General features: G+C 37.6%; 1 long non-coding RNA gene across 2 annotated transcripts in view; it reads right to left on the bottom strand.

Moving 5' to 3' along the window:
- Positions 1-19,144, bottom strand: part of LOC126490312 (uncharacterized) — a 38,378-nt gene that overhangs the window by 11,034 nt on the left and 8,200 nt on the right. Inside the window, exons 2-3 of one of the 2 annotated variants that reach the window (XR_007589167.1) lie at positions 1,143-1,256; positions 68-234 (exon numbers count right to left, since the gene is read on the bottom strand). This is a non-coding gene — a long non-coding RNA (uncharacterized lncRNA). The remainder of the gene's footprint in view (positions 1-67; positions 235-1,142; positions 1,257-19,144) is intronic. The other variant, XR_007589166.1, reaches the window with a different exon arrangement.

The following is a 19,144-nucleotide window of genomic DNA, read 5'->3' as shown; positions in this document are numbered from 1 at the left end:
ACTCACATTCTCACCTTGTGAAAATTCCCAGCTCCCAAGACAGAGTTTCATAGACCAATTTTCTTACCTTGGTTCATGCATGAACTTATTTTGGGGCTTGTTTTGGATCCTTTTCTCAGCATTGGTGATGTCATAGCAACCAGGTGGAGTCATGGTTGTGGGGCTCCATCTTCTTCATGCATACTTCATGAAGAAGGAGATTACTGCAGGAAATTTATTGTTCCTTGCAGAAAACTTAAACATTATTTAATGAAATGAATGAAAAGTATGATAAAGGCAAAAATAGGTATGAAGAAAAGTAAAATTTTCCCTAAATTCTTTCTTCTTTTTGTCTCATACCAGATGCCTCCTGACATGAGACAGGAACTCTGAATTTTTCTTTCAATAAAATGCTTGGATTTAGAGAAGAATAGCTATTGTCCAACTCCAAAGCCAGCTTTGATTTTTAAGTGAGTCTATTACTCTACTGGGAAACACACACACACACGTGTGTGTGTAACATGAGGGCCTGCTTCTTGGGTTTCTGTCCTGCCCAGTTACTGCAGCCGTTTAGCCCCAAAGGAAATCACACAGAGGTCTACATAAGTTATAAACTGATTGACCCATTAGCTCAGGGTTCTTATTAAATCTTATAGCTTATATTAACCCATTATTCTATCTATGTTAGCCACATGGCTCTGTACCTTTTTCAGCAGGACAGGTCACATGTTTCTTCTTCTGTGTCTGGGCAGGACAGCAGAAAGAGCTTCCTTCTTCCCAGAATAAACCTTTCTCCTTGCCCTGTCTCTACTTCTCTACTTCCTGTCTGATTTCCTGCCTATACTTCCTGCCTGGCTACTGGCCAATCAATGTTTATTTGAAACATAATTGACAGAATACAGAATTGTCCCACTATATATATATGTATATATATACACACACAAAATGTATACATAAAATTATATATAATGTATATATATATATATTTTACCCTGCAGATGACCTGTCTTCATAAGCCATATTTCTTTGCTTGGTGATCTTTTCTAGATAGTTATCTTTTCCTCTTTATGCATCTAATGTCCAAGGTCTCTTGACTTTTTGAAGATGAATATTTTCCTGTGAAGACAAGAGCAGAACCTCTAACCTTTATGAGATTTTCTTACCACATGTATGATTGTTATCTCTGTGGATGAGCTGTCATTTCTCTTTCTCAAGAGGTTTCTCCTTTTCAAACTGAATCCTTATTAATTTTAAAGGTATTCATAGCTTTTCTTCTTCTGTGGAAAAAAGAGCAAAACTTCTTACCCAACATAGAATATCTCCTGGTTTCCATTCTGATGTCAACACATCCTTGAAATACATCATCTGATTTAATTCAGAAGTTTTTTCTATTATCCAATGTCTCTCTGCTGCCATTGTTCCTTTCACATTAGCATTAAGAAAATTCAAGATTAAGAAAGCATTATCCAATCTATTTCTAGGTATATTTTCCATCTGTTTGTTTAACATATCCTTTACAGTTTGATTGGATTTTTCTATATCTGCCTGATCTGTAGGAATGTTTGATATACCTGTAATATGCTTTATATTATAATAAGCAAAACAAACCTGTTTCATTTTCTTAGAGGTATATGCTGCACCATTATCTGTCTTTATTTGGGCATGTATAACCATAATGGTCATAACTTCTAATAAATACATGAATCAGCCTTTTCTGAGCTCAAGGTTGTTGTCTATTGAAAACCTGAATAAATGTCAATGGTGTGGTGTACATATTTAAAATTTTCAAATTCTGTAAGTGGAACACATTCATCTGCCAGATTTCATTCATTTGAGTACCCTTTGAGTTACTCTCTGTAGGTAATGCTATTTGGGTTATAGGAAGAGCAAGTAGGACATTTCCTTAAATTCTCCTTAGCTTGTTGCTATGTAATAGAAAACTCTTTAAACCTCTGCTAGTGACATGAAGTTTTTTTTAAATGAAATTCTGAGGCCTCAGCACATTTCTAATCAATAATTGACCAATTTCTGCATTACCTTGTGCTAGAGGGCCTTTCAGACCCATATGGGATCATATGTGTGTTATGTATATTGGACAAAGCCTATTCCTGATTATATCTTGAACCTGAGTGAATAATGAAGTCAATTATGTATCATCTGTTATAAATTCAGCAGTTTCAATATGCAAGACAACTCTTTCTGCATATGGCAAAACAGTAACTATATTGAGAGTTTTTAAAAATTGCTTAGTACCATGATAAGAGTATATAACTCAGCCTTTTGGACAAAATTAGAAGGATTTTTTCCACCTTACTTAAATCTTCTGATTTGTAACCTGCTTTTCCTGACTTATTTGCATTAGTATAGAATGTACATGCTTCAGTCATTGGTATGTCACATACAATTCAGGGAAGAATCCAAGTAGTTCTCTTTATAAGGTTAATTCTATAACTTTTGGGATAATTGCTACTAATCTGTCTTAAAAACTTAGCAAAATTCTTTGCCAGGGCTCATTGCCTTCCCATAGCTTGTTAATTTCATAATTAGTAAAAGGTCTATAATCTCTGCTGGATCTATTTCTACTAGTTGACAAAGTCTCAATTTTCCTTTTATAACTAATTCAGAGACCTTTATCACATAAGCTTTTAATTTTTTACTTGGTTTATGTGATAAATGATTTATTCTAAGATAATATCTTCTCTCTGCATTAAAATTCTTGTAGAGGAAATTCTGGAATGCAATATGATTAAGATATAATTAAGATTTGGATTTACCCTGTTCACATATGCATCCTGTAATTTCTCTTCAACCACAGTTAATTCTTTGTCATCTTCAGCTGTTAATTCTCTGGAATTATTTAAGTCTTTGTTACCATCTATGGTTTTATTTAAATAAATCATTCGATCAGGTGTTATCCTAACAGCAGGTTGTAGACTAGAAGTATCTTTGAAAGTGATTAAGAGTCTTCAATCAGTCTCTCCTAATTTGTGTCTCTTGTGTTCTAATTTTCTGTAAATGTATTTTATAACCTAGGTAATTGACAGAATCTTATTTTTGTATTTTTTCATGAGCAATTTATAATCTCCATTTAGGCAAATCTTTCTTTACTTCTTCAAACATTTTTCTAAGGTATTTTCACTTGAATCAGATAGCAAAATGTAATAGTAAGTTATAGATTTAGGAAATTGTTTATGTATTATTTCCAGTGGGTGACTCACAAAGTATTGGCACATGATGGGGCTACTGAGCATTACCTGTGGGAGGATGATCCATTGATATCTCCTAGCAGGGTGAGAATAAGTAGGCACTGTGAGGCAATTTTTTTCTTTGTTCTTTTCTTACAAAGGTATACTAAAGAAACAATCTTTCAATTCAAATCAATACCTATAAGAAGCCGTCCTTTAGGTAGTAGGGAAGGCAAAGGAATTCCAGATTGTAGTGGGCCCATAGGTTGAATTACCTTGTTGACAGCTCTTAAATCTGTCACCATTTGCCATTTTTCAGATTTCTTTTTTAACAACAAATACAGGAGATTCCAAGGGCTGGTTGATTCTTCATTATGATAAGCATCTTGTTGCTCCTGTACCAGCTGTTCTAAAGCCTGCAGTTTCTCTTTTGTTAAAGGCCATTGCTTAACACATATTGGTTTCTCAGTTAATTATTTTAAAGGTAGGGCCATTAGTTTGGTAGTTGCTTTGTGTTCTTGTACAGCCTGAGTGGCTGGTCACCTTTACAGTACTTTATAATATCCTTCCCAGAAACACAAGGTTTTGGAACTGCAGGAATGTTAATCTGGGCATTTCATTGCTACAGCAGGTCATGAACCCATAGATTCAGTGTGATATTAGTCACAGATGGACTCAACCTTCCTCTTTGTCCTTCTGTCCCTATGCATTCAACCCATCTCAAGCTTTGTTTCACTTTAGAGAGAGTTACAATTTTTAGGAATTGAACATCTGCCTCTTGAAGAGGCCAATTAAGATGCCAAGATCCTGGAGTAATGATAATCACAACCACACCTGTGTCCATTAATCCCTCAATTACAATGTTATTTATATGCACTCTTAGTTTTGGTCTTTGATTTATAGAAGTCTGTCAAAATATATGTTTCTTATTTCTTACTAGAATTTTTGAGTCATCCTCCATGTCTTTTCCATCGTCCAGAACAGAATGGGTTTTTACAGCAAGCACTGATATTTTAATTTTTATGGTGAGACTTGTTCTCCACAGTGACTGGGAATGACTGGATCATGTTTGACATGGATGCCTGAGAGAGGTCCCCCAAGGAGTTTCCTGATGGTATCAGGTTGCTCAGTCTGTCCTTTGTTGATCTATATTCATTGATCCAATGTTAACCTTTGTCACATCTCCTACATCATCCAGAAGATTGAGACCATCTAATTTTATTATTCCCTGAGGAGACATTATTTCTGGGAATTCCTTGCCTACAATTCCTTCTCTGATGTTCTATTCTAACACAATTAAAAAATTTGGCATTTTGGTGTCTCCTCATACCATTGGAAGTTGTTTCTTCTACCCAAGCCTCAGTATTATAGTCAAATGTCTCTACATTCATTGTATGCAGGATTCATTTATCCATTGGTGTTGATCTGACCTTTGAAGGCCCAAGTAACTTTTTGCATTCTAAGTTGGCATTTTCAAAAGTCAGAGATTAAGTAAATACTCGTCCAACTTCTGGGTCTGTTATTCCTATTTGTACAGCCTTAGTTAATCTTTGTAAAAAGTCACTAAAGGGTTCTCTCTAGCCCGGTTTAACCCTGGTATAAGATTCAATTACATGTTCTTGAGTCCTGTCCCAAGCATTTAAGGTTGCTGTGTGGCATAGTGACAAGATATGTTTGTCATATAAAGCCTGATTCTTTGGTTCCATGTAATAGCCTTTGCCACAGATTTGATCTTGGGAAGCCTCAAATCCTTTTGCTTTTTCCTGTTGTTCTAAAAAGTTTGCCTCTTTTTGCCAATAGCACTTCCATAGCAGCTGTGCTCTGTCTGAAAGTAATTGAAGCCAATCACGTGGGGCAATCTTATTGCTTGAAGTCCACATTTTCACCATTTCCTTAAGAAATGGTGAATGCAAGCCATAAGATACTATTGCTTGCTTAATTTCCTTTAGATCATTCATACCTATAGGTTGCCATTTTCATTCTTTGAATCCTTTAGGGTATTTAGTTCTAGATGGCTTATCAGAGGAGATTACAGGATAAGTACCTAGAACTCTGGGTAAGTCATCCCTGACTCTGACACGTACTGGTGAGGCTTAATCCTGTTCTTGTACCTTCTCTCCCTGCTCATCACTTCTGATAATTTCCTCAATTGTTTCAAATCCTTTTACCACTGGCTTTTGTAAAGGCTGACTCTCTTGTCCTGCATATAATTCTAGTGCCTTCATTCATTTACTTAGCCTCTGATCCTTATTCTGCACATTTACTTCCAAGAAATTTATCCAGTAAAGATAGCATCTCATCCTTTGACATTATTTGGATGGCATGTACATTGCTTTCCTCAAGAGATACCCTATCTATTAACCTATCATAACTTTTTAACAGATTTTGATTGTTAAATTCAACAATCAAATTCTTTTAGATAATTTCTACCATCCTTTGACATGGATTGAATTTTTTCTGTCAAATTAATGTCATCCTTTTCAATGGTATTATTTTTTCATATTTATGTTCATTATTAGTCTGTAAAGACTGTGTCATTTCTAAAATGCCGCATTCTTTGCTCTGTTATCAAACCATTTTCTTAAGGATATACTATTACAAACAAAGCTAATTCCCAAAATCAAATAAATGCATGTATAAGAAAAAAATTACAGAAGCCCTGAAGAATATCATCCATAGTGTAAACAAACTGATTATTAAATTCCTGAATGGTAATACTGTCTGAAATCACATAGCTTTTAAATTTATTAATTTACTTACATCTGTTATGAAATTTCAGTGAATTGTTGTAGGTGTAATATTCTTTGTTGGTTCGCAGGTGTCATGGTTGCAACTGTATGTCAGAGCGATGCAGCCAGCAGCGACTAATAGTACCTCTTTAATTCTGCATTTTGGTACATGCTCATATATTGTCAAATATGCTTTGCTTGGAAAATTATGAACAATTATGTAGAGCAATTAAAGAGATTTCATACATGGAGAGAGTTTTTTTGGTGGTCAGAATAAGAAAGAAACCAAAAGCTTTCCATCAGTCATGAGCCGTGAATGAGCTATGGTCAGCTGGTGGATATTACTCTGTGCGGATTGTGGTGAGAAAAAACCAAGGTGGCTGGAGACATTGCAGCAGTATGATGTGGGTGGGAGCGACTGGATGGGAAGCAATGATGCTTGCCCTAGTAAGTGAGGGCACATGCCTATATTGGGGGTGCCAGATGATGGTGAATGTGAATGAAATGATCTCACACTAGTTCTGAATTGGATATAATAAGTAATTCTTTATTTAAGGGGGACTCATATATCATAGTCCTCTGCACAAATGGGGACCAGGAAGCGAGCTTAGCATTCAGGTGAGAGAGAAGAGAGAGTGAGTGGGTGGGTGCGCACCGTTTTCAAGACCATACCTAACCCTGGTCCAGTCTCTTAAAAGTCATTGGCTGAAGGATGTTCCCCACCACTCTTCATAAACATTGTTTTAAAAAAGTAGCAGGTATGGGGCTGGAGAGATGGCTCAGAGGTTAAGAGCATTGTCTGCTCTTCCAAAGGTCCTGAGTTCAATTCCCAGCAACCACATGGTGGCTCACAACCATCTGTAATGAGGTCTGGTGCCCTCTTCTGGCCTGCAGTTGTATATATAATAAGTAAAAAAAAAGTTCTTTAAAAAAATAATAAAATAAATAAATAAATAAATAAAGTAGCAGGTACCCCCAGAGAGTGAGTGATCTTGTGAGTCTGATTTTTTATTTTCCAAAAGGAGCTTCCTGAAACCTTAAGCAATCAGAAGCACAGTTCATATGATAGACAGACATTAATTAACGTGTGCTTCTTTCAGTTCTAGTAAGAGTTTATAGATAACTCATTGAACATCTTAACAAGCCTGCAGAGGCCAGGCAAGGGCATCATTCCCTGGAACTGGAGTTACAGATAGTCATGAGGCCTGATATGGGAGCTGGGAACTGAACCTGAGTCTTCTCTAAGGACAGCTAGTGGTGTTGAGCCATCTCTCACTAATAAGGTATTTTGGAACAAAATATGTTTTAGTGGATTCTTGGTCCCTTTCACCTGTGTAGGAAACCTCTCCCAGGCTCCTTTCTGTTATGTTCCATGTGTCCTTTTGTCCCACATCCCTTTCCATAAATCTTTTTTTTGTCTTCTCTTTGTCTCTTTTCTAGTTTTAAAAACTGTTTTTTATTTTATTTTATTTGGATTTATTTACATTTATACACCTTTAGCTATAACCTCAAGTTATGTACTCTTCTAGGCCTTTTATGCAAAGAACAATGCATATGTGTGTATCTGTATAATATATATGACAGTCATTTGTTGAAAGCAACAAGTAGGTTAAAAACAACCTTATGAAGTCAATATCCACTATAAATATTGAAAGGAATATATTGATATTGCTTTATAGCATTTGTTTGTTTGTCATTTGGCTCAGTTGGAGTCATCATTGACTTAATCTCTAGTAAAACTCTTTTAAATATTTCCTTAACTATTCTCCACTCCTTCCCCATGTGATGCTTTGTGTCTGTACACACAGACATGGAACATATCCAGAAGACAACATACAGGTAGGCACAGATTCCGTCTCAGTCAACAGGCAGATGGAAGACACAGGGAAAAAGAAGTAGAAAATTCAAATCTGGGTACACCCTTGCTTAAATGTTCCCAAGAGGAAGTACTTGCTATTTCTTTTCCTTAATTCAGCACTGACACATTATAGGTGACTCTGAGGTTATTACTTATGTGTTCACCATTTTTTTTGGAATAAACTTTTTTCCCTGCTACATATTTTTGTCAAAATCAAGCAGTTTTAGCTTCCTAGAATTTAATGAAAATGAATGCACAACATACCCAGACTTATGGGACACTTTGAAAGCAGTCTTAAGAGTAAAGTTCATAGCACTAAGTGCCTACATAAAGAAAGTGGAGAAATATCACACTGGCAATATAACAACACATCTGAAAGTTTTAGAACAAAAAAGGCAGACTCACACATAAGATGTAGAAGCCAGGAAAAATCAAATTGAGGGCTGAAATAAATAAAATAAAAACAAAGAATACAATAAAATCAACGAGACAAAGAGTTGGTTCTTTGAGAAAATCAGCATGATAGACAAACCCTTATCCAAACTAACCAAAAGGCAGAGAGGGAATATGTAAATTAACAAAATCAGAAATGAAAAGAGGGACATAACAACAGACACAGAGGAAATCCAGAGAATAATTAGGTCATACTTCAAAAATCTGTACTCCATAAAAGTGGAAATGTAAAGGAAATGGACAATTTTCTGGAAACCAATTTTTTGGAAACAAAATTAAACCAATGCCAGATAAACAATTTTAATAGACATATAATCCTTAATGAAATAGAAGTAGTTATCAAAAGTCTCCCAAAGCAAAAAAAAAAAAAAAATCCCAGCACAGAATTCTACCAGAATTTCAAAGAAGAGCTAATATGAATACTCTTCAAATATTTCCACACAGAATAGACATTGACATTTTTTATGAGGAAGCAATTACCCTGATACCCAAACCACACAAAGATGCAACTAAGAAAGAGAATTACAGACCAATTTCTCTTATGAACATTGATGCAAAAATTCTCAATTAAATACTGGCTAATTGAATCTAAGAACGCATCAGAAAATCACCCATCTCGATCAAGTAGGCTACATCCCAGATATGAAGGGATGGTTCAACATACAAAAGTCTGCTAATTCACCATATAAACAAACTGAAAGAAAAAAACCCACATGATTATCATTAGATGCTGAAAAAGCCTTTGACAAAATCCAACACTCCTTCATGCTAATAGTTTTAGAGAGATCAGGGATACAAGGAACATACCTAAACATAATAAAGGCAAGAAAATAAACCAACAGCCAGCTTCAAACTAAATGGAGAGAAACTCGAAGCAATTCAACTAAAATCAGGAACAAGACAAGGCTGTCCACGCTCTCCATATCTATTTATTTATTTTATTTTTTCCATATCTATTTAATATAATACTTGAAGTTCTAACTAGAGCAATAAAACAACAAAAGGAGATCAAGGGACACAAATTGGGAAGAAGTCAAACCTTCACTATTTGCAGATGATATGATAGCTTACATAAGTGACCCCCAAAATTCTACCAGGAAACTCCTAGAGCTGATAAATACCTTCAGTAATGTGTCAGGATACAAGATTGATTAAAAAAAAAATCAATGGCCCTATTATATACAGATGATAGAAGGATGGAGAATGAAATCAGAGAAACATCACCCTTCACAATAGCCACAAACAACATAAAATATTTTGGGGTAACTCTGTCCAAACAAGTGAAAGACATGTGTGTCAGGAATTTTCAGTCTTTAAAGAAAGAAATTAAACACAATATCAGAAAATGGAAAGATTTCCCATGCTCTTGAATAGGTTGGATCAGCATAGTAAAAATGACAATCTTACCAAAATATAACTACAGATTCAATGCAATCCCCATCAAAATCCCAGCACAATTCTTCACAGACCTTAAAAGAACAATACTCAACTTCATATAGAAAATCAAAAAACTTAGGATCGGAAAAACAATCCTGCATAACAAAGGAACTTATGGAGGCATCACAATCCCTATTTCTATAGAGATATCATAATGAAAACAGCTTGGTATTGGCACAAAACCAGACAGATGGACCGATGAAATTGAATAGAAGATCCTGATATTAATCCACACACCTACGAACACCTGGTCTTTGAGAAAGTATCTAAAATTATACAACGGAAAAAAGAAAACCTCTTCAATAAATGGTGTTGGCATAACTGAATGTCAGTACGCAGAAGACTGCAAATAAACCCACAACTATCCCTATGTACAAAACTCAAGTCCAGAAAAACCAGCCTACAATTCACAACCCCAGAGAACCTACACAAGAAGACCCTAAGAGAGGCATAAATGAACCTAATCTACATGGGAAGTAGAACAAGACAAGATTTCCTGAGTAAATTGGGAGCATGGAGATCTTGGGAGAGAGCAGAACGAGAGTGGGGAGGAAGGGAGGAGAATGGATAAAACTATATAGCTCAATAAAAATAATAAAGTGGACCCCCCAAATTCCTCAAGTCCAAATGGATCAAGGACCTCAACATAAATGCAGCTACACTACACTAAACTTCGTAGAAAAGAAAATGGGAAGTAGCCTTGATCACCTTGACACAGTAGACACTTTCTGAATAGAACACCAATAGCACAGACACTGAGAACAGTAATTAATAAATAGGACCTCTTGGAACTGAGAAGCTTCTGTAAGCTTACTATCAAGACAAGATGGCAACATATAGAATGGGAAAAAAAAATTCACCAACCCCACATCGGACAGAGGGCTAATCTCCAAAATAAACAAAGAACTCAAGAAACTAGATACCAATATATCAAATAAATCAATTAGCTGGGCAAAAAGGTGAAGCCTAAGAGAGGCATACATAGATTCCCCAGGGAAAGAGAAGTAGACAAGATCTCCTGAGAAAATTGAGAGCATGGTGGGGTGGTGGGGAGAAAACAGAGGCTGTAGGGGGAGGGGGAAGAAAGGAAGAGGAGAACATGAGGGAACAGGATGGTTCAGACAGGGGAATGACAGAGAGGGATATTTATTGTTGTTCTTCCTCTCTGATTCATTTTCTCTCTTCCCCAAATACAATACTATGTTATTTCTTTTGTTGCTCAAACTAAAGGTGTGGTTGTTGGGAACTCTTTCAATTGGCTGCATATTCTTTTGATATCCCCTTGCAGGAGTGCATTGCTATTTCTTAGTTCTCAGTTCTCAGCACCTGGCTTATCTTGCATATGCTCCTGGCTTATCTTGTAAATATCCTTCCCAGTCCTTAATTTAGCCATGTTACCACATAGATCTGCTTTCTTTCATTACAGAAAGTTGTTAAAAACTCTACTCAGTGCTACTAGGATGTTATTCCTTAGAGTCCCCCTCCACTGACAGAGCAAACAAATCAATATGTGCATTAATCTGTACATATACACACATCATGAATCTTTCTACATGTATCCATATGAATGTATATAAAGATCCGTATCATTCATACTGATATTACAAATCCTGATCCATCACCATGTGGGCCATTCTAACCTCGCTTGCCTATAATGTTTGATTTCAACTGTGTAAAACCTGTTTCCGTCCAGCTGCCATCCATTAGTTTCTTCCTAAACCCACTCACAACCAGGTTTGTGGGGTTCATTTACATATTTGTACAGTCAGATCCTTCGGTTATAGACTGACTTTTATATTGGGATTCTTCTCACATTCTATTTGACTTAAAAAAGAAAAACTTGCATACACCCAAAGGGCTAACCTCCCAAGGGGAAAGGTGAAGAATTTTCTGCATGAAACAGTAGTAGATGTGGTCACTGGAGAGTCAGAGTGGACTTTGGTAGAGAACTCTTGGTCACCATGTGACTCCTTTGCCACACTGCCCACTTGCTTGCCAGATTTTCTGATTGTCCTTGCTGTAATGCCTCTTACAATGCATACTGTGCAACAATACATGTCTGAGCTGCGTGATATGATTTGGTCAGTGACACATGGAAACAATGTGTACCATTTCTAGACAGATGCTTTTGCAACTGACACTGAAATTGATTTTTTTTATTCTTTGCCACAAAATTGGGTGCAATTCAGGAAATGATTCTGTGTTCCCCTCATCTGTGTCTAGGTGCTGGAAGGAGGACGTACATAAAACATGGAATGTTAATGGGATTTGGATAACTGTTTATTGTCGCAAACTCAGTTTTTAAGAAATTATATATATGTATAAAATATGTATATTTATATCAGTGTATTTCTATCTTACTCATTATGCTGTAAGCTATGAGCTGAGATCAGAAATATGCAAATCTCTTACTGGTTCCTTTGGGCTTAGCAAATGGGAGATTCCTTTGGCATATGGGAGTAGAGAGGAAGAAAAACTCTCAGTACTCAGTTTCTTATGTTTTATTTGTCATGATAAGGGTCAGAGACAAGAGTGTTCTTCTACCTATAAAGACCTCAACAGTTTGGTCATGTCCCTCCTCTGTGCTTCTTAGAGGGGAAGCACATTGTTTTTTCCTCAGTCAAATAACATCTTTTAGCCTTCCAATTTTATCAAGCCCTAATTTCCCCCAGAGTCATTTGGCTTTCTATAACTACTAGAAAATACCCAAGATAACCAGTTTAAGACAAGCTTCAGTTTGGGAGGCTTTGTTCAGAGTTTCTTGGTCCTGATGGTTTGAACCTGTGCTAGTCTAGGACATCATGGTAGGGACAAATGAAGAGGTCAGCTATTCTCAGAGTGACTGGGAGGTGAAAGGAGAGATATAAAGGAATTACGGTCTCAGTATCCCTTTCAAAGGCACACCCTTGGTGATCTTACTGTCTCCCTCTGGGCCCCATCTCCTAAAGGTTCTATTACCATCTAGGGGTCTTTATCAGGTTTAAAGGGCACTAGGTTTCCACAGAGACAACTTCAGTAACCAGGCTGGGCTCCTAGTGGTGGAAATGGAACACCAACCCAGCCACAAAACCTTCAACCCACAACCTGTCCTGCCTGCAAGAAACACTGGGGCAATGACATCTCAGAGTGTGTGGGAGTGGCCAACCGAAAACTGGTCTATCTTAAGGCCCATGCCATAAGAAGCCCATGCCCAACTCTGCCTGGATGATCAGGAACCAGAGGTTGGATGGTCCAGAGATCTAGGGTAAAACCAAACATGACTGGCCAAAACCAGCCAACCAAACAACCCAAAATGTCTATGAAATGATTCCTAATGATATTCTGCTATGCTCATGGATCAGTCATCATCAGAGAGAGTTTATTCAGCAGCTGATGGGAGCAGACACAGAGAGCCACAACTAAACCTTAGGCAGAGCTCAGGAATGCCACATAAGAAGAGGAAGAAAGACTGTAGGAGCCAGAGGGGTCGAGGACACCAGGAGAACAAGGTCCACAGAATATACTAAGCAGGGCTCAAAGGGGCTCACAGGGACCAAAGTGACGATCACAGAGGCTGTATGGGTCTGCTCTAAGCCCTCTATATTCATGCTTAGCTGTTTAGCTTGGAGTTTTTGTGGGACTCCTAACAGTGAGAATGGGTTAATCTCTTCCTACTGGCTTGCCTCAGCCAGCCTTGATATGAGAGTTTGTGCCTAGTTGTGTTGCATATTATTCTGTGTGTTTGGTTGATATCACTGGGAGGTCTGCTTGTTTCCGAGAGGAAATGGAGAAGCAGTGGATCTGAATGAGAAAGGAGGTGTGCATTGGGGGGATTTGGAAGGACTGTAGCGGAGGCCATGGTCAGGATGTATAGTATGATAGAGGAATAAAAAAAGAAAAACAACAACAAAAAGAATTAAAAGGCAGAAAAAGAATATCAAGCATGACAGGTAGCATCAGAGAAATCTTGAACATAGCAGACAGAATCAGCAGGTGAAGTCGGGATATAATGAGTGAGGAAACACACACACACAAAGCAGAGGAGCTGAGGCCTGGTTTCTTCCTGAGTGTTGACAGTTTTAAGGGTCTTTGAGGGTGGTCTTCCTCTCCCAATTTAGGGTTGGTCAGTTTAGTAAAGATGGGAAGGCTGATAGGTCCATAAATTTGAGGTAAAATGATCTAGAAGTCCAGCAACATATGAATGTATAAAGAATGTTTAGAATTTTATTAACAATCACGAAGAATGAAGTATGTTATGTCCAGGAAAATGAATAGAACTGGTGCTCTTCAAATTAAATGAAATAAAAGGCTCGAACAAGTATCATGTTTTCATATGTGACATATATTCATATATGTAGACATTATATACATTCATATATATTCATATATATATATGTGTGTGTGTGTGTGTGTGTGTGACTTGATTGAGTGGAAGAGGTCTAAAGGGAAGGGAGAGTGAGGAACCAGAGAGGGGCAGGGGAAGGAAGAAACAAAAGTACTAGGTCTTCTCTCTCATGAGAAATCTAGATTTAATACACATATACGCAGTGTGATACAAAGCAGGGCCATTGAGAGGGAATAAAGGGTACTAGAGAGGCAAGAGAGGAAGAATAGCAGAAGGTAGTTGTGTGGATGAATATGAGGAAGAAATAAGTATATGTGTGTTTCAAATGTCTTAGTGAAACCCTGGCAGGCAATTTTCTGTTGCTCTTATGTCCAGTACTTTGAAGTGTACTAAACAAACTCATTTTCTTAAAAACAACTCATTGTTTTGTTTGCCAAATAAGCAGGAAAAAAACTCAAACTGTCACACCTCTCTGAACCCGGTCTGGGTACAGGAAACATTTTTGTAGGGAGGAAGGTTAGAATGAACATGTTGGTCTCTCATCAGTTTTAGTAGAAACATGTCGAACATAGCCCCTTTCACTGAAAAGGGAAAGGACTAGCAACAGCATCCTTTTTGTGTAGTAAGGTCAATATACATTTTACTCTGAGGATATTACTGTACCAATTACTTATTTGAAATAATACTCATAATGTGCTGAGTCCAAAGACAAGATTGACCCACATCCAGCAAAGGAAGCTGCCAGTTTGGAAAGTTAATGATACACCACAGGCCACCTACCAGGAAGCATGAAGGGAGTGTTTACAGCTGTGGTAAGCAAACCTTCTGAAACAGCTCTCCAGAGACATCCTGTAGCATCTCTGGAACTGGCGAGGATGAGCAGGTCTTTGTCCAGCTTATCTTAAATGCCGTGGCATGGCTGGCCTTTTCATAAATCTGGTCATCCTTTATTATGTGGTCAGGGTCACACAGGGCTCCTAAAGCCACAGACCTTCTTCTGAATGTGGGCAAAAGTCACAGATTTGCAGTGTAAGGGATATATTGTGTTTCTGGTGCCAGTTGGCTGAGAAAGTTTGTTAGCTTTTTGTATATCTATACGAGTAAGCTTGGGGGAGTCCTGGAAACAAGGAGTGTCCATTTCTCACACTTCCATGCCTTTGGGGAGACAGGAGACACAGAGCAGCTAAGAAGGATAAACTTCCAAGTTCTGGTCCCCATAGACCTACTTCCTTGTGTAAGCGCCACTTCAATAACCTCCCCAATACTAGTTGCTGAAACATATTGATCTTACGGGGTACATTTCAGCCTCAAGTGACTGTAAGTCTGTAGGCCAACATTTTCATTAACAAGTAAAACTGAATGAATCATATTCTTTTCAAAGTTATTTGTTTTATTAATTGTGAGCGTGTGCATGTTTGAGCTTGTGTGTGTGTGTGTGTGTGTGTGTGTCTGGTATGCATGCCAAGGTCAGAGGAGTGTCTCCTTTTTCCACATGGTTCCTGAGGATCAAAATCAGGTCTCTAGACTTTTCAGCAAGCAATTATACTTGCCAAGTCATCTCACAAGTCCCAGGTAAAATTTTTTTAAAGATTTATTTAAATTTTGTTTTGTGTTTGTGAGTGTATATACAATATATCATAATCTAATATATATAATATTCCCATATATATATGGCACTGAACCATAAAGAACTTATTAAGCAACATGCACTCACAAATCCAAACAAACAAACAATAGAGGAAATGCTTTCCAGATCTGAGTGACAGAACCCAAAGCAAAGAGACCCCCAGACCCCTTTTCACGAGAGAGTAGTACTACGGAATAAGTTCAGATATGCACTATGTATTGGGAGATCCTGTCTGCCACTGTTCTGGTTAGTGTTTTGTCAACTTGACATAATCTAGAGTTTTCTGAGAAGAGGAAGCCTCAAGTGAGAAATTTCTTCCATCGGATTGCTCGTTGGCAAGCGTGGGGAGCATTGTTTTGATGGATGATCAATGTGGAAGGGTCCATACCATTGTGGGTGATGCCAGCCCTGCCATATAAGAAGCGGGCTGAGCAAGCCATGAGGAGCAGACAGGTGAGGAACCCTCCTTCATGGCCTCTGCTTCAGTTGCTGCCTCGAGTTCCTGTCTTGATTTCCTATCATGATGAACTGTAAAGTGTACGATGAAATAAGCCTTTTCCTTCTGAAGTTGCTTATTTTGGTCATGGTCTTTATCACAGCAACAGAAAATAAAGCAAGACAGTTATGCATGTAATGAGGAAAGGTTGAAGTCATGCTAACTAGAGAGTTCACATAGAGAAAAATTGGTCCAATAGTATTGTGAGGAGCAATGTGGGGGAAATACCATAAATGCTAATGATCAATGAACACCACAGAGGCTCATCTCACATAAAATTATGGGAATATACCTTAAACACTGAGGTGGCATATTTTATTGATTACATGTGCCAAAGATCAGAGGACAGAGATGGCTTCTTGGGCTGGTGGTACACAGGGAAAAATGTGTTCATTGTTGTTATAATTTTGTAGCACTTGGGCAATGTTTGTCAGGATCTGGAAAATTTAAAAATAAACAACTTTCACCAGTCAATTCAGTGTTCAAAGTACCGCTTACATGAATACTGGCATATGTACAATAAAATGTACATAAAATGACACAATGAAATCTTGTACTATTATATGGCAGAAATTGGAAATGACATTAATGTCCATTAGAAGGGAAATGACATTAATGTCCATTAGAAGAAGACTAACGAGCATTTATTGGTGTACATCTACATGTCTTGTGAAGTAGTATTGGCACTGCAAAATATGCTGTGCATACCCTTTATGCAAGAGGGACATGTAAGCAAGGGCTCAGTGAAACCAGCAGACAATATTACTCTTCGGGTGGAAACCAAGGTTACTCAAAATGGCAAGGCTTTCTCTCTGGAGGCAGGAGGCAGAGAGAAACAAAAGGCAGGCAGAACCTTGCTATTTTTAAAAAGAAATGGGTTACAGCAGAAGGAAGCATATACATGGTAATAGCCTGGGAGTTTAGACTAACAGGGGGGAGGATGGCAGGCCAAAAGGGCCTTCAGGCTAACTTGGGAACTTTGTTATGTGTTGTAGGCATGTGTGAATAGAGACAGAAAAGCCTGGAAGCTAGTGTGGGGCCTTGATATATCTTTTTCACATTTTTGTTTTATTTATTTTGTGTTTTTATTGAGCTATATATTTTTCTCCACTACCCTCCCTTCCTCCACCAAGCTTCTTTTCTGAATTTGGTAACAAAGAAAAATATAACTTTAACTAGTTTTCAACCCCATCAAAACCTGAGAAGGGTATACTATTACCTGAGTAGACAGGAAATGCCAAGCAAGTAACTTCCAAAACTATAGAAATGACAGAAACAACTGGCTGCCTGGATAGTCACCCAAATTTCCTCTGCAACATTGGGCCATTCATCTTTTGCTTATAGGCCTAGAATATCTGAAAGACTTCTGTGACTCAGGATTTTTGGAGGCCTGTCCTACCTTGTCTTGACAAAGTTCGGCAGTCATTTTTTTTGTGTCCTCCTTGTCCAGTTTGGACAGTATACTGTCACCACTTGAGGCAACAACAGTTTCTTGCCCAGTGGCTAACTTTGCTATAATGAAAGCAAACTCCATGTGGAGGTTCTTTGACACCCATCATCCTCTTTTGAAGTATATTGGTGCTTCTAGGAGCAGATTTCACTGTGATGAGAAGCCTTATGTTATAAAAACATTTTAAATGCTACAACACCAAAACTTTTGAATACTGACTAATACCTATGTGCCTGACAATTCTGTCTCACAGTTAGAGTTAAATTGTCCTTCTGTGTTTTCTTTTCCATGTTTTGTTTGTATCCTTGCTTTTGTGCTTTCTGGCCACTGTTAAATAAAATAAAATCTCCTTAATACACATACTATGATACCTCAGCAGATACCTGATGACTGAAAAGGTTTCTATGGGATGAATGCATGGGTAGTTTGTTAGCCTAGAGGTGCTTGCCAGAGACAGCATGGCCTTAGATGTTGAGAAATTCATCATGCTACTGAGAAGGGTTCACAACTTAAACTATGTATTGCTTGTATTGCTTATTTCTGGAACTTTCCATTTAACAATTTAAGATAGCACTTGATTGCGAGTAACTGAAACCATTGAAAAACTGTAAATAAAGAGGGGAATATTATCTATTTATAATATATAGAAGATATCCCAATTATAATTTATTGAAATTCTTGGTATTTTCAAAAGTTTCAGGGAAAGCTATTTTCAAAAGATCTGATGGCAAATAATATGCATTTATTTGTTGGGTGATGTATACATGAATACATCAAAAAAGTTCTGAGTGAACCCCACACTCCTGTAATCCCTGTACCTGAGAGGTGGACGCAGGAAGACTGAGAGTTTAATAAGGCTATTCCCATATTCATAAGGAGTTTAAGGCCATCCAGAGTCTCAGGAGACCATATACCAGTCTTTCTCCTGTCAAAAGAAAAAAAGTCTGGAAGGATATACAGTAAATTGCCCATGGCAGTTACCTATCTCCTACGGAACAGGATATAAGTGAGATTGAAAGGGGAATCACTTATTAGTGCATATTTCTTTCTCACTTTTACTTTTATTTTGGGATAAGTTTGAATAGTGTGTTCTTCAGAAGGAAATGAATTCACTACAATTGACATATTGAAGATATTTGTAGACACACAAGAGTGGGTCTTCTTTCTGTTGACTTGTTAGAGTCATGGAGCCAATGACTTTCTGAACAAATAGTTTCACTCTGGGACTTGGGGAGACGGCCAGAAAGATGTAAGGCCCAGGGATTTTGGCTCCCCCACTGAACGTTCAGGAAAGACTTTGCCTTCATTCGTCATGCCTTCCTCATTCTTTACCCCACCACAGCCAAGTTTCTTCTGATACTGTCCTGGGATGCTTTCCCCAAACTTCTTGGCTTTTGAATCAAATGAGCACTTTTCAGTTCAAGGAAGCATTATCATTATTTATTACTTTTAGCTTTGTAAAGTTCCTGAAATTATGAAATCATACACATCTGGATTTTCTTCCTCTGTGCCACCTTTTTTTTTTTTTTTTGTCTCATCACAGGTACTTTTCATGCTTCCCATTCTTTTTTTTTTTTAATTTTTTTTATTGAGAATAAGAAAAAAA

The sequence above is a fragment of the Alexandromys fortis genome, unplaced genomic scaffold, assembly GCF_014885135.2.
Source record: "Alexandromys fortis isolate MF-2015 unplaced genomic scaffold, M_Fortis_MF-2015_v1.1 scaffold_239, whole genome shotgun sequence".
In the NCBI taxonomy this organism is placed as follows: Eukaryota; Metazoa; Chordata; class Mammalia; order Rodentia; family Cricetidae; genus Alexandromys; species Alexandromys fortis.
Note: the sequence above shows the minus strand (reverse complement) of the source record. Positions and strands in the feature narration are given on the sequence as shown.